The following is a 15888-nucleotide window of genomic DNA, read 5'->3' on the forward strand; positions in this document are numbered from 1 at the left end:
GATATATGCCATCATGTGCCAGCAATGCCCCTCTGCCATGTACATTGGCCAAACCAGACAGTCTCTACGCAAAAGAATTAATGGACACAAATCTGACATCAGGAATCATAATACTCAAAAACCAGTGGGAGAACACTTTAACCTGTCTGGCCATTCAATGACAGAACTGCGGGTGGCTATCTTACAACAGAAAAACTTCAAAAACAGACTCCAACGAGAGACTGCTGAGGTGGAACTGATATGCAAACTAGATACAATCAACTCAGGACTGAATAAGGACTGGGAATGGCTGAGCCATTACAAACATTGAATCTATCTCCCCTTGTAAGTATTCTCACACTTCTTATCAAACTGTCTGTACTGGGCTATCTTGATTATCACTTCAAAAGTTTTTTTTCTCTTACTTAATTGGCCTCTCAGAGTTGGTAAGACTACTCCCACCTGTTCATGCTCTCTGTATGTGTGTATATATATCTCCTCAATATATTTTCCACTCTATATGCATCCGAAGAAGTGGGCTGTAGTCCACGAAAGCTTATGCTCTAATAAATTTGTTAGTCTCTAGGGTGCCACAAGTACTCCTGTTCTTTTTGCGGATACAGACTAACACAGCTGCTACTCTGAAATCAGAGGAAGGAGTTTTCTTAGATGAGGGAAAAACAAGTTATCTGTTTTGTGATGGATAAGGCAATTTCCTGCAATATCCTTGAAAAATCTTATTGAACTAATATTAAGCATTTTTGGCATCCATTGTATTACATGCACATTTTATCTATTGGTTCTGGATGATCAAAGGACTATACTGAACAAAATGGCAGACAAGAATGATCTTTTGGCATAATACATTTGAAGTGGAATTCCTGGGAAATATCTAGGGGGAGGTGAAAAAACGAACCTTTTGAAGTTACACCCTATAGAGAGGACAATTGGCTGCTGATCACCTGTTCCCAGAATCTAAAGATCAAAGGCCCAAGCTATATGAAAGGAAAAACTGAACTATTTGTGGTGTTCTGGTTCTGAGCTAAGGATGTTATGAGCTTGTCACCACAGAAATATCCTTTGTGCGATTTAAAGGGCTGACTCCTACCAAAGCCCATGGGGGGTGATCTTTAGTAAGCTTATTAGCGTGTGAAAGTTCTTTTATTGTTTTTATTATGTTTTCTCTGTAATACTTTCACTTTAAGTGCTTGCTTAAAAAATCTGTCTGGTAATTCATAATTGCAGACAATACGTTGTTCATAGCCTTAGAAGAGGAAGTCTAAGTGCAGACACTGGCCTGTTTAGGCAGTCTGGCTTGTTGGGATATCACAGATTAGCAGGGAACTGTGCTGCCAGGAAAATCCTCAGTCAGGAGGGGCAGAGATGTGGTTCTTCACTCAAGATAAGTGATGGCTGAGAAGCTAGGAGCATATATTGTGTGCCCTTGGTGGACCACAAGTGGGAAATACAGCTGCAGTTGCCCTGAATTGTGACATATCTCAGCCTGCTAATATTTATCCTACTTATATTTTGTGTGGGTCTGACAGAAGTAAGTCTCCCAGAGGGACTAGAATCAGGTGAGGTACATCGCTATATTCTCCTGCCAAAAAGAGATTTTAATTCCTTCCCTGAGAGGCAGAGTAATTAGAACCTAATTATCATATTAGTGAACATCTTATTAGAGTGTAATTATCATATTAGCTGCTAACATATTAGGTTTTAGACTCAATGCAAGAAAATCACTTTAATTAGTGATGAGCCTGAACCAAAACTCTGGGTCTGATCGATCCTGAATTCTGGGGGTGCTCAGCTCTCAACATGCCCCACTGGCTTTGGATGCAAGTGAGAAGAAGAATGGAAAGGGTGAGGGTACAGTTTGCACATCCAGTTCAGATCCTGAGAAGAAAATCATTCAGCAGGGAAAATGTTGCAAATAAGAACAAAAGTGTAAAATCCTAGGGCCATGATTCTTAAATATTTTACACTTTCCAACTTTTCCCTGCTTATGTACAACACTTTCCCCTTTTAAATACTATTTCTACATGCTGTGAATCGAACCCAATTGGTTTTGTCACTGAAAAAGCAAAACACCATGTCTGATATTTTGCTTATTTACTTCAATGTAAATTCCCACTAGACTCTATTTGCCACATAAATATTCCAATGCATTTCCAGTTCAGATTCAGTACCACTCACTTTTTTACACACATTAATGAAATATTATGAATATTAATGTTAGAGTAATAATTGTATAGCTCTAAAATAGAAAATGTTCAGAAGATATTCTGTTTGAAGTGTTGTTGTAGCCCATGATATTAGCGAGCCAAGCTGGGTAAGGTGATATCTTTGATTGGACCAACTTCTGTTGGTGAAAGAGACAAGCTTTCAAGCTAGACAGCGCTCTTCTTTTGTTTAGTCCTTTTGATATTTAGAGGAAATATCTAGCAACAGCTTCCAAAAAAGCTTTGAATTGTATAATTATCTTCCTTATTATTTATGGTGTTTAGTACAGTACATTTGATGCATTTCTTCAGAGAAACATGTCTTTTTTTTAATTTCTTGGGCTTACATGTCATGTTTGCATATGTCACACTCAGCGCATAAGTCACATTATATTACGTTTTGTAATGTAACCTGCTGTGTTAGTGGTGCAACTTAAGTAATGGGTGAGTCCAAGAAATCTGAATAGATGTATTTTTAAATCTTCTTTTAATTATAAATCTGCTCACTTTAGTAACAGCAGCTGCTGCTAACATTTCTGCTGGTGAAATAGACGAGAATTCTCTCTTTTGTGTAAATTCTTTTTTACCCAGAGTAACAACAAGCTTTCCCCTACACTCATATATCTTTACTCACCAGTGCCAGAGAATAACTAGTTGTATTTAATAATACTGTACACTTCCTGTGGGTTTCTCGGGATATAAACTGCATATACATTATATATGTATAATATATAATGCATCTCTTTAATATTCATGAGATGGAACGTAATGACAGCCCTGACACTGAAGTCATCTAACCAGAACAACTGGTACAGTATGGTCCATGGCAGTGCCTGTCTTTCCTGTATTGTCTGACTAATATTCCTCACTCTCCACCTAGATGACCAATTTAACCTTAGGCTCCTTTGCTGTGAATGCTAAGTGATTATTTATGGCATAAGCCAAATATAGGCCACTGATCAGCAATTATATTATACCTCTTGCTCATTACTGATCTGGATGGGTTTGAAATTAAAAAAATGACCTAGGAGAGAGAGGTGTTATATGCCATTACTAATCTTCTGCACCATTTAGGCCTCCTTGGGCACTGACATTGGACTATGGCAAGTGAAAATTTATAATATGGACCTTCCCCAAGCATATGCAGTGTTATCAGTAGCAAAGAGATTAAAAGCTTTTGGGCATAAACTGAATAAATTGTGGAGGCTGTTTCCTTTGCATTTTTTTAATAAAGCTAATGTTCAGAGGCATTGTGGTCCAATTTGTAGGGAACTGGACTGGGAATCACTGGACTGGGTTCTCATCTAGGCTCTTCTGCTGAGTCACTGTGTGGCCTTGGTCAAGTCACTTCACCTCTCTGTGCCTCTGTTTCCCATCCCCAACTGTTGTCTGTTCAGATAGTAAGCTCTTCAGGGAAGGAGCTGCCTCTTACTATGTGTTAATACAATGTCTTGCACAACAATTTGGCATCATTTGGGGCCTCTAAGTGCTACTGTGATACAAATAATTAACAGTATCCTATTTTTATGCCATATTCACCAAGGGAAACCACTCCTTAAAGATATGCACATTGTCAGATATCAGACAATTTCTTTACATAGTGTTAGCAAATGAGGAGTGCTTGGCTTAGCTGTAAAATCTGCAATGAAGTACGAAGCATCCAAATACCAGCATGCAGACACGTTTTATATATTTAGCTGGTTAATTCCATTATACCATTTGGTAGGCAAGACTACTTTCTGACCACATAGAGAAATGCTGTCGTTTAGAAATGAAGCTAAATCAAATAGTTGTGCTTAATGGCCCATAGAGTTTAAATGTTAGAGTCAAAATATTTCTTTAATACATATAGTTTTACCAAGTGAAATTTCTGTAATTCACATTTGTTAAAATTTCATATGTGCATCAAATACATTATTTTGCTTGGACCTTTAGTATAATAGGAGTGGAGGAAACTGACACTCTACTCTGGAATGCTAATAGGAAATGCTCTTTGAAGACTATTGCACAAACTAAACTGGACAGAAGAACATCTTTAGACAAGAAACCTGGAAAAGAGATCGCCGCCCTTTTTTTTTTTTTTTTTTTTGCAACTGCCAATTTTAAGTGATTGTCAAAATGTGTACCCAAATATCCTGAACAGAGAGCTCTTCTACCTTCCTTTGGAATGCCATCTTGGTTAAAAACAAAAACAAAAAACAAACAACCTACCAACAACAAAACTATTTTTTGTTCTTCCCTTGAGCTGTCACTTTTTTGCTGTGTGTAAACAATGTTCCATTCTCCATCTGGTCTGACTATGGAAAGAAAAAAATCACTGCCAGACATCAGAAGGATGATTCCTCGAAATAAAGAAACAATTATAGCAACTTCCTGCACACCAGGGTTGTAAAAAAAACTATTTTATTAATCCAAAGAATTATGGCTTATGTTAATACAATTTTAAATTGTTCTTTTAATTTAGAAGGATTATTTTAATAAAAAAAAAAGATATTTTAAGCACAATATAGTTGTTTTTCTCCCAACCACAGAACAACACTCCTAGCCCTGTGGATCTTTTTCATTTGGCACTTCTTTTGAGATGTAAACAGTGCTCTTATTTTTGTTTGTTTTCTTTAAAATATAAACTCTTGAGAAAACACAATTGTTTCAGGATACTTCAGTGTTTAGTTACCAGCAAGCTTGTGAAAAGCTCAGTTGTTTACCTTGCATAAGTGTTTCTGTCACTTAAATTGTGATTCTCATCGTAGAGGTATTTGCATACTACATGAGTAAGAACCTGTGATATTTTGTTGATGCAATAGCTTTCAGTATATCTTCAAAGTAATCCCAGGACGGATGCAGCAGGCAAGCTTAAAGCAGCTTTTAACAACTTGTGGAAATTAGACAGTTGTAGAGATGTCATTGGAGGTATAAGAATTGCTTTTTAGAAGTTGGTGGTAGTTGCTTAACCATGCTATTCTTGGGTGAGATCTTGCAACTGGATCCATGGGGGCAGACTTCAGCAGAGTGTGATGCAGATACAGGGGACCAACTTACATATTGAGTTACAGGATATGGCCCTGTATGTGGAAATGGGTGCAAATAGACTGCCACTGGCCTTTTACTGATTCTCTGCACTGAAGTGAATTTCATTCCAAAGCTGAGCCATAGTGTTACTGAAGGTGCTTACTATAGTAAGAAGTTTATCTTAAGAATGGAATAAACTTTCCAAGGTATGCATTATAGTAATTTGAGGCAATTGTAATATAGATTATTGTTCTTGGATGGGCTTTTTATTGTTACAAAATAATTTTCATTACATCTCTGTAGTATAGCATAACAAGTTACATGTAAGAATTTATTGACTTTCCATTGACTTATGTGGGAGCAGAAGTAGGCTATATCAGGTCATCTAATTTACAGGTGGAGTTACTTTAAATCAAGCCATCTGCTATATAGATTTACCAAATGTCTTAGCTACAGATCGGTTTCTATTTTAATGGCCTGATTCTCATTTCCACTAAGTCATCTATACCTTGTCAAAGCAGTGAAAAAGGGCCTTTATGTAAATGAGAATCTGGCCCCATTTTTTAGCTTTCCTCTCTGATTCCTTTAGCACATGACTTTACAATTATGAAATTATATTGTAAAGGCTAAATTCAAACTAAGTATAACTATTATTACTTTGTGAGCTAATCATTAATAATACTTCTGAATTCTGTTTATTTCCAAAACAAATTATTAGCAGTGCCCATTCCACTTCAGCTCCTCTTACTTCATTGTCTACATACACAGCTTCTTCATTTTCTGTGATCTTGAATCCTGGATCTGAGGTCAAGCTAGCTTTTCAAAATTATATTCACCCATTTTCCTGAAAGAACAATTATTTTTGCTAAGCTAGTAAAATATCATTTAGTTTTTTAACAGCAATCATGATGGGAAAACTGGGGAAGTAGATTTTTGTCCATGTTTTAGTACATTCTCATGATGATCTTGCTAAGCTAAATAAAACCATCCAGAACATATTAATTTCAAGGCATATTAATAGGAAAGAGTATGGGAAACGTGCACTGTATCAGTCTTACATTGGATATTGCCTTAGTCTCTAGGGCTTTGTCTTGTACCTTCATGATAATTAAATTTACTTAAAATATTCCTCAAATAGTAATAGTGGTTTTTTTCTTAGAGGTTGAGATTATTTTCTTCTCAAAGTTTCACTGTTCGTTCAGCTGCATGTTTTTCAGGTGGAACCAGAGGTGCCATGGAATATGCTTTGTTGTAACATTTTAACAGCTAAGAAAATGAAAAGCAAATTTAGCTAAATCTTGTGGAACTGGGCTTTTAAGAATCTTCATTTAGTGCTTTTGTTTGTCTTTGTATACAATGGTCATGAAGGATGCTGGCATTCAGGAAAGATGGCAATTTAATTACTATAATCAAACATGCCACTTAATAAATTGCTTAGTGTGGCAGAGATAATTATAAGTATCTTTAATGTGGGAAGGAAGCTTGTGAATAACGTATTTTACACAATATAGATGCATATGTTTAGATGTTCTTATTCCATCAGCCATCTGTGGTCATGTACTGTTGGCATCTTGACTGAAATAAACAATATAAGCAAGTAAAGTTAAAATCAGCATGGTATTTTGCATATATACTGCATAAACCAAACTAGTCTTGTTCTTCATGGCCTTCAAATCATAACTAGTAACACTGTGAAGATTAAGGGTAAGATTTAGAAACATATAAATGATTATTCTCATTTACGCTGAGATCACTTTAGGTCATAAAATAAGTCATACGTTTTTAACAGTGAAGGTAATTAACCACTGGAACAATTTACCAAGAATCAAGGTGGATTCGTCATCACTGACCATTTTTAAATAGAGATTGGATGTTTTTCTAAAAGATATGCTCTAAGAATTGTTTTGGTTCTGTGGCCTGTGTAATACAGGTGGTCAGGCTAGATGATTATAATGGATCCTTCTGGCCATGGAATCTAGGAATCTATAAAATTACAGCCTTAATTGGATTAGATTGGATTCTGTTGTGCCTTGTGACACACTAGGCAACCCATTGTTTCTACCTCCTCTTTTCTGTCTTCCATAGGGTGATCAGACATCCCGATTTGAGCTGTTTGTCCCGATATTTTGTGCCGGCTTTTTTTTTTTTTTTCTTGGCTGGCCAGCAGCACTCGGCTTTTATTTTTTTATTCTTTGCTCTCGGCCGGCCGGCAGCACTCGGCTTTTTTTTTTTTTCCCCCTCGGCCGGCCGGCAACATTCAGATTTTTTTTTTTGCTCTCCCCTCTTCCCCCCTCCACTCCCCCCCTTCCCCCTGCGTCCCGATATTTTCTTCATCTCATCTGGTCACCCTAGTCTTCCACAAAGTGGTGTCCAGTGAAGTGCTTGTTTTTTGACATCTGTATGACATGCCCAAACCACTTCAACCTTCTTTCTCAAATAATTGTCTCTGCTATCTTTTTTTTAGCTCAGTGATCCCAAAAGCAATCTCCTTCAAGATGGCTAATTGAGACAGACTGTTCTATCTGGGTTATTTCCATAACTGTATTTTTTTTTTACATGGACAGGTTGTCAACCTGACTCTAAACCAAAGGTCCATAGCTCCTTATTCAACATATTCAGAGCATCCCATACCATGTATGGGCTTCCCCCATCCACCACTGAGGTAGTTTAGGATGCCTCAAGGCCTTGCAGTGGAACTTAAAGTAAGTGTGAATTATATTTTAAACAAATAATATTTACACCCACTTTAAGGTCCCTTTGCATTGCCAGTGTGGTGTAAAAGGCTTTAATATCTTTCCACAGATATCACATTAAATAAAAAAATACACATTGACTCATTCTTAGGTTTGTACTTTCAGATTTATTTAAAACATTAGGAGATGGGATAGAATCACTGTTGAAGCAATACTTAGTATCCTTCTGTTGTAAAATCATCCCATGTATATTTTTACCCCAGCCATTATACATTGGACATTTCTCCTAAAAGAATGTGGATAGATTACATCTCTTTAGGGGAAGTCTGTCTTGCAAACCTTCCACTGAAGTGGGTGATATGCAACTATCTTAAAACAGAGCTCAGCACAATAACGGAAGTTAGGGCCCTGACCTTGCAGCTACATGGAGGCAATATAGTATACTGGAAATGTTACCTCTGTAAAACCTGCAGGCTTGTGCTCATAAAAAAAATATGTTAATTAAATTTGTGACTGAACTCCTTGGGGGAGAATTGTATGTCTTCTGCTCTGTTTTACCCAACATTTAACGTTATAGCAGTCTCAGATGATGACCCAGCGCATGATTGTTTTAAGAACACTTTCACAGCAGATTTGAAAAAACGCAAAGAAGGTACTAATGTGAGATTTCTAAAAATAGCACTTGACCCAAAGTTTAAGAATCTGAAATGCTGTCCAAAATCTGAGAGGGACCAGGCGTGGAGCACGCTTTCAAAAGTCTTAAAAGAGCAACACTCTGACGCGGAAACTACAGAACCCGAACCACCAAAAAAGAAAATCAACTTTCTGCTGGTAGCATCTGACTCAGATGATGAAAATGAACATGCGTCAGTCAGCTCTGCTTTTGATCATTATCAAGCAGAACCCGTCATCAGCATGGACGCACGTCCTCTGGAATGGTGGTTGAAGCATGAAGGGACATATGAATCTTTAGCACATCTGGCACATAAATGTCTTGCGACGCCAGCTACAACAATACCACGTGAATGCCTGTTCTTACTTTCAGGTGACATTGTAAACAAGAAGCAGGCAGCATTATTTCCTGCAAATTGTAACCAAACTTGTTTGTCTGAGTGATTGGCTGAAGAAGTAGGACTGAGTGGTCTTGTAGGCTCTAAAGATTTACCTTGTTTTATTTTTGAATGCAGTTATTTTTTGTATATAGCTCTACATTTGTAAGTTCAACTTTCATGATAAAGATATTTCACTAAAGTACTTGTATTAGGTGAATGAAAATACTATTTATTTAAATTTTTTTACAGTGAAAATATTTGTAATAAATATAAAGTGAGCACTGTAATCTGTGTTGTAGGTAAAATCAATATATTAGAAAATGTAGAAAACATCAAAAATATTTAAATAAATGATATTTTATTATTGTTTAACAGCGTGATTAATTGCAATTATTTTTTTAATTGCTTGACAGCCCTACTTATCATACATATTATACATTTCCAATAATAATTTCAACATACATTGCATTTTTAATCCAAGACTTTCAAAATGTATTACTGAATATTCAGTCCATTCAGTGCTGTGAGAAGTTTTCCATATCTGTTAAACAGATATCCTTGTGATACAAGTAAGTTGTGACTTGCCCTAGGGCATAGAGCAAGTTTTTGGTAGCACTGGGTATAGAACGCAGGGATCCTGACTCCCAGACAACTTCTTCAATGATGTGATACTGGCTATTACAGGGATCGGCAACCTTTGGCACATGGCCCACCAGGGAAAGCACCCTGGCAGGCTGGACCAGTTTGTTTACCTGCCGCGTACGCAGGTTTGGCTGATCGCAGCTCCCACTGGCCGTGGTTCGGCGATCCAGGCCAATGGGGGCTGCAGGAAGCAGCGCGGGCCAAGGGATGTCCTGGCCGCCACTTCCCGCCATCCCCATTGGCCTGGAGCGGCGAATCTCGGCCAATAGAAGCTGCAATCGGCCGAACCTGCGGATGCAGCAGGTAAACAAACCAGCCCGGCACGCCAGGATGCTTACCCTGGCGAGTAGCGTGCCAAAGGTTGCTGATCCCTGGGCTATTACATTCTGAAGTAAATTATATCATATTCTGTTGCCTGGCTTATCCAAAATAAAAGGGATTTATTTACATTAGTGTAAACTAAATCACCCACATGCAGTGCAAAGATTTTATTTATTTCTCCAATCAATTTGTGGATGGTTTATATGAAGAACTTGCTTTTGCATTAATAAGGGTTATCATAATTCTCTTACATATTGATTTAGAGATGACTGGGAATTTTCCAATAAACCCTTTTTAGTCAGAAAGTGCTGATTCATCAAAACTGAGATTGGATGGAAAAGGGTTGGCTTTAAAAAAAAAATCAACTCAAAACCTTTTTCACAGAAAAGTTTCAAAAATTGTCAAAATGTTTCATTTTGACATTTTCAAAACAAATAATTCCAATATTCAAGTTTGAAATAACTTTTATTTCTAAATTTAAGCTAATTATTGTAATAAAAGTCAATCAAAACAATATTTCAAAATAAGTGAAACAAAATATTTCATCTGATGCGACACAGTTTTCCCCTAGATTTTCAGTTTGTGAATATTTTCAATTTTTGTCCAAATTTGGGATGTAAAAAGTGTTTGGCATATCAGAGATTTCCATGGGATGGGAAAACCATTTCCTGCCCACCTCAACATTGATTGGCCTATTTTCAAAATAATGCAAAATTTTAAAATAAATAATAGTAGAGTCATAATCATAGAGTTGAAGCCCAGAAGGGACACACAGATCATCTGGTCTGATCTTCTGTCTGTTGCAGGCCAGCAGCATCACCCAGCACCTCTACACTAGCCACAACAACTAAAATTAGGCCAAAATATTACAGCCCACTATTATGTGCCTCAGGCAGAGAATAGGAGGGATTGAAGTACACCTACAGTGGCACGGAAATGGTTAAGTGAGATATACCCAGTTAATCCTGGCAACTGTACACTGCAGAGGAAGGCAAAACCCTTTCCCCCACAATCTGACATGGGGGGAAAATTCCTTCCTGGTCCCACATATGGCGATCAGTTAAGCTCTGATCATGTGAGCAAGAACCAGCTGGCCAAGCACCTGAGACAGAGAATGCTAAGTGTCACCTCAGAGGACTGGCCCTCTCTCTTCACTGACCCATCTCCAGCCATGGACATCTCTGATGCTTCAGAGGAAGGAGACAAAAAACAAAATCAATATCCAAAAAACAGACTACGTTGGGGGGATTCCCTTCCTGCCCCCTGCAGGTGACTAGATGAAACCCTAACGCATGAACTTTCAGGAACATAAGCCAGAAGTGAGCCCCAGGGTTGCTGAGCTCTGCTCCCTACCATCACAGGGAACACTGTCCTACAACTGCACTCAGACATTTGTCCAGCTCTCTCTTAAAACCAATTGGGAGGCTGTTCCAGAGAATCACCTGTCTGATGGTTAGAAACCTAATTTCCAGCCTGTATTTGTTCATAGTACAACATTGCCATTTAGCTTAAATAGCTCTTCCCCCTCCCAGGGATTTACCTCTGGATGTATTTATAGCAGAGATCCGAAACCTTTGGCATGCAGCCCGGGCCAGTTTGTTTACCTGCCGCGTCCACAGATTCGGCTGATGGCGGCTCCCACTGGCCGCGGTTTGCCGCTCCAGGCCAGTGGGGCGGCGGGAAGAAGCAGCCAGCACATCCCTTGGCCTGCACCAGTGGGAGTTGCGATCGGCCAAACCTGCAGACGTGGCAGGTAAACAAACCAGCCCGGCCCATCAGGGTGCTTACCCTGGCGAGCCGCATGCCAAAGGTTGTCAATCCCTGATTTATATAAAGCAATCATATCCACTCTCAGCCTTCTTTTTGCTAGATTAAACCAAGCTCTTCCAGGATCCTTTCAAACAATAGGTCCTCCATTCCCCTGCTCATCCTAGTAGCGCCTCTCTGCTCTTGTTCCAGTTTGAATTCATTTTTCTTGAACATGGGTGACCAGAACTGTACACAGTATTCCAGATGAGGTGTTGCCTTGTACAATGCTATTAATGCTGTTCTATCTCTACTCCTCAAAATACCTCACCTGATGCATCCTAGGAGTACATTTGCATCACATTGGTGGCTCATAGTCTTCCTGTGATCAGCCCACACACCCAACTTTCTCTCCTCTTTTGTTGCTTCCAGCTTGTAGCAGTTACTCTCATGATTAGACTCAATACATGACCTTGCAGTTTGTAATATTGAATTTCATCCAATTTCTTTCACTCCAGTCTTCGAGATCATCCAGATCAACAGTAAGGTTGGAACATTTTTTTAATGCAATACTGTGGCAGGGTGCTAAGCAGAAAACTGCTTAGCCAATCCTCTGTCACTCCAGCTCCAATTAAGGGAGGTGAACTGGAGCTGGGTAGAACACCTGGCCCTGATTGGGGAAGCTTGAACAGCTGCTTCCTCATCAGGCTGGGGCTGGATAACAGCCCAGGGGAAGGAAACCAGGGGGGAGCTGGAAAGTGGCAATAGAGGAAAGGCAGTGAGGGGAAGCAGAGAGAGAGAGATTGAGAGAGAGAGAGAGAGAACTTGCCCTCTCTCTCCTGCTGGTGGACTGCAAGAAGGGGATTACTTGTATGGTGGAAAGGTGGTGGGAGCACAGCCTGTAAATAAAAGCACCAGGTGAGCATTGCACCAAAAGATCTCTGTGTGACTTTCTCAGCCCAGCGGGGGCAGGTGCCGGTCCCAGCATGGGACGCTGCTACAAATAACTTTTGTGGTTTACCTGACAAGTGATTTATTTCATGCAGTTATAAAGATGGATATTAAGAGTGTGCTTTTTGTAACCCCTGGGAAGGGCTTTAATCCATCTTTGCAGCCTCCCAGTTCTGGATTTCTGTGGGGGCTGAAATGGAATGAGTCTGGACTGCCCTAGGGTTATGGTAGCCCAAGTTAAGGCATTCTAAGCCAAACTGCATATGGGCGGCTGCACCATGTAGCATCACTGTAACATAATGGCATCTGCTGTGGCCCTGTCACCTCCAGCTCCCACACACAGTAGCTTGCAAAAGGGGCGGTGGCAGCTATCTGACTCTGTTCCTGCACTGGGGGAATTACGGTTCCTTTAAGCTGCAGGAACGTAAAGAGGCTGTAGCAGAAAGAAGACTCTCTCCTTGGGAATATTAATAATGCACTGTTGTCCACTGCACTGTCTGTTAATCAATAATTCACTGTTGAAACTTTACCTTATTGCTCTGGGAACCCCTTGGATGATCTTGTGCTGTGATTTTAAATAGTGAGTTATTAAAATCAGGAAAGCAGCAATATTTATCGTGCTTGCTTCATGGCAGTAAAGTGGTTGAAGACCCCCTCGGTGTCTCTTGCAAAACTTTTATAAAATATATTCTCTTTAGAGACATTTCTGCTCGTGTATGGCATATAACTTGCTTATTACTTTCAACTTGTCTGTTTTCCCCCTCATCTAAGTTATTTACTATACATAAAACAGGATCGCTGTTCAAGAGTTCTATTCCGAGAGCTTTATTATACTTTCAGAATCATAATTTTGTCTAGCTTCACAATTAGATGTTGAGATGATTATGGTGACCCAGACACAAGATACCGGATGGAGAAATGAGAAACAGAAGCAGATGAATTCTTGTACAGCAAGGATCTCATTTTAATGTAAATGCCTTTGGATATTCTTTGAGAGGAAAAAAGTCAGAAGAAAAGAAAATATTACATATTACTAGAATCATTTTTTGAACAAAATATTTATTCAAATTTGCTGGGAGCTTTTTTAAAAAAATGCCATGACTCCTCAAAAATTTAGATTTTTATTTGTCTTTGTATTTCTGGAGCATTGTATCACAAGGTTAGTGATGTTACAGAATTTTGGAAAGTGTTTCTAGAGAACGACATTTATCTTTCCGGATGAAAGTAGAAACCGGTAGATTAGTAGGCAATAAGAATACAGTGTTTAAAGAAGAGTTGGGCAAAAATGGTGAACTTTTTTGTGAATTTTGTTTTGTCCAAAATGTTTAATATTTTAAAATTTTCAACTAGCTCTAATAGAAACATTTGTATTAAAGAATTAGCTCAGTTCTTCAAGTCCTGGTTAAAAATGAGAAATTATGGCAAAATTTATCCCTGGTGCAACTCCATTGAAGTCAATGGTGTTACACCCTGGATGAAGTTGGCCTTTAGACTTTTCCCCTGATTTCATAATTATAATTTAAATGACTAGTAGATCCCTGATACTGGCAGGCAATGGAACAATAACTGCCTTTTGTAAGCAATCAGAATAGGCATAGTTTAGGTTCAATGATTCACAGTAGGCTTAGACCCTCATGTTTAATGGGTGTTACGTATTATAATGTGAGGTGATGTGACCTTCTGTCACATATTTAAAGTTTAATTTTTCAGAGGGCACAAATTGGAAGATGCCTTTTAGCTAGTGTGGTAAAGCACCATTACTTTCCATAGAAACAATCTTTAGGCTATGCTAGAAGCACAGAGGAAATGCTTTTGTTTTAGGACTAGTTAGGTTGGTTCAATGACTGTTTCCAGTTGCATGCAGCAACATTTGGAGCTCACTTGTGTCAGTCATTTGCAGTGGGTGACCATTACGCTCAGGTTTTCTCAGAATAATCTGTTTCAAACTTCCCCATCTGCAAGGTTTGTGTGTAACCTGGTATAGTCTGGCACATCTATTTGTGTGGACATCTTGTACAACTTCTGTATAATCCATTTTGTAATTGTGAAGTTACTATAGAAATTACTTGTCCATAATAAACAAAAACAAAAATCCCAAAACTTTTATTTTGGACCGTGGGAAGTCTTGTGTAGCATACTGCCTAACTCATCTACAGATGCTATTCCTCAAGGAGATGTATCAGGGAGTGGAAGACAGAAAATGAGTTATAGGGTTAGTTTGAAGTGAATAATCTTCTGCAGTTACAATGATACTTTGAGCAGGTCATTTGCCTAAATTTGTGAATAAAAGGTGTTATCATTCAATGCTATGCCATAGATTTGTTTCTTTCATGGAAGCTGTGTTCTTAACATATGTGCATAAAAGGTAGTGTGCTTGATTCACCATTGGGTTATAAGAAATCACTGGAGTGACATCGGCACACAACTGGTGTAATGCAATGGGGAGTCAAACATAATATCACTATATGTTTTAAAGATTCCACAACTTCATATTTTGTAGACTTCATTATTTCATATCAGAGTGATGAAATATTAAGAGGTACAATTTTGTGGTTGACAAGTTAATATTGGAAGACTATGCTGTTTGTTATGATAAATGGTTAATGAATGCAGAAAAAGTAAAGTACGGCTGTACCAGCTCGGAATGTAATGTATCTCACTAGCTGCATAATTACTTCTTTTTCATATAGAAATAGAAAGTGTATCAGAAATGGTCTTCAGACTTATTAGTCATGTAAATTTCTGATGCATCGTGTGGAACAGGCTCTAATGAATTTAAGTGGTGAAAGATTGATTTATCACAAGAGTTAATGCACAAATAAGGTGTGTCGGGAAGGTACATTAACAACACATTCAAACATGTCTAAAGGATATATTTTCTGGCATTAACAGGTAACTAGGAAAAGACAAAGTTTTTCTATGAAGTATAACAAATAAATGAAAAAGTAGATGGAATCCTTTACTTATTAGCTGAGAAGTTGGTGGGGGAAACGTCACTAGTTTGGTTGATTTAGACCGCAAATGCACAAATGTTTTTATGAATTATTTAAACATTTAGGGTATCACAAAGGCAATCCTTCCCTTTCCTCCCACCCCAAAATAATCATTATGCAATAAAATAAATCACGATGCTTGTATATAATGGAGAATGAAAAATTAAATCATCCTTAACCATCTCTAATGGTTTAGCATCCTATTGGCTGTCAAAATGGGCGATTAACTATAAAAAGAGCAGGTCAATATTTTTTGAACAAAATATTTTTCTGCAGGAAA

General features: G+C 38.3%; 1 protein-coding gene across 12 annotated transcripts in view; it reads left to right on the forward strand.

Moving 5' to 3' along the window:
• Positions 1-15888, forward strand: part of GRIK2 (glutamate ionotropic receptor kainate type subunit 2) — a 584958-nt gene that overhangs the window by 165115 nt on the left and 403955 nt on the right. Inside the window, exon 1 of one of the 12 annotated variants that reach the window (XM_065588255.1) lies at positions 12408-12582. The exons of 10 other annotated variants lie outside the window; for them this stretch is intronic. The gene's annotated coding sequence lies outside the window, so the exon portion shown is untranslated. Of the gene's footprint in view, positions 1-12407; positions 12583-15888 lie in introns of those variants that run through there. One more of the 12 variants, XM_065588254.1, reaches the window with a different exon arrangement.

Source organism: Chrysemys picta, chromosome 3 (genome assembly GCF_011386835.1).
Source record: "Chrysemys picta bellii isolate R12L10 chromosome 3, ASM1138683v2, whole genome shotgun sequence".
Classification (NCBI taxonomy): domain Eukaryota; kingdom Metazoa; phylum Chordata; order Testudines; family Emydidae; genus Chrysemys; species Chrysemys picta.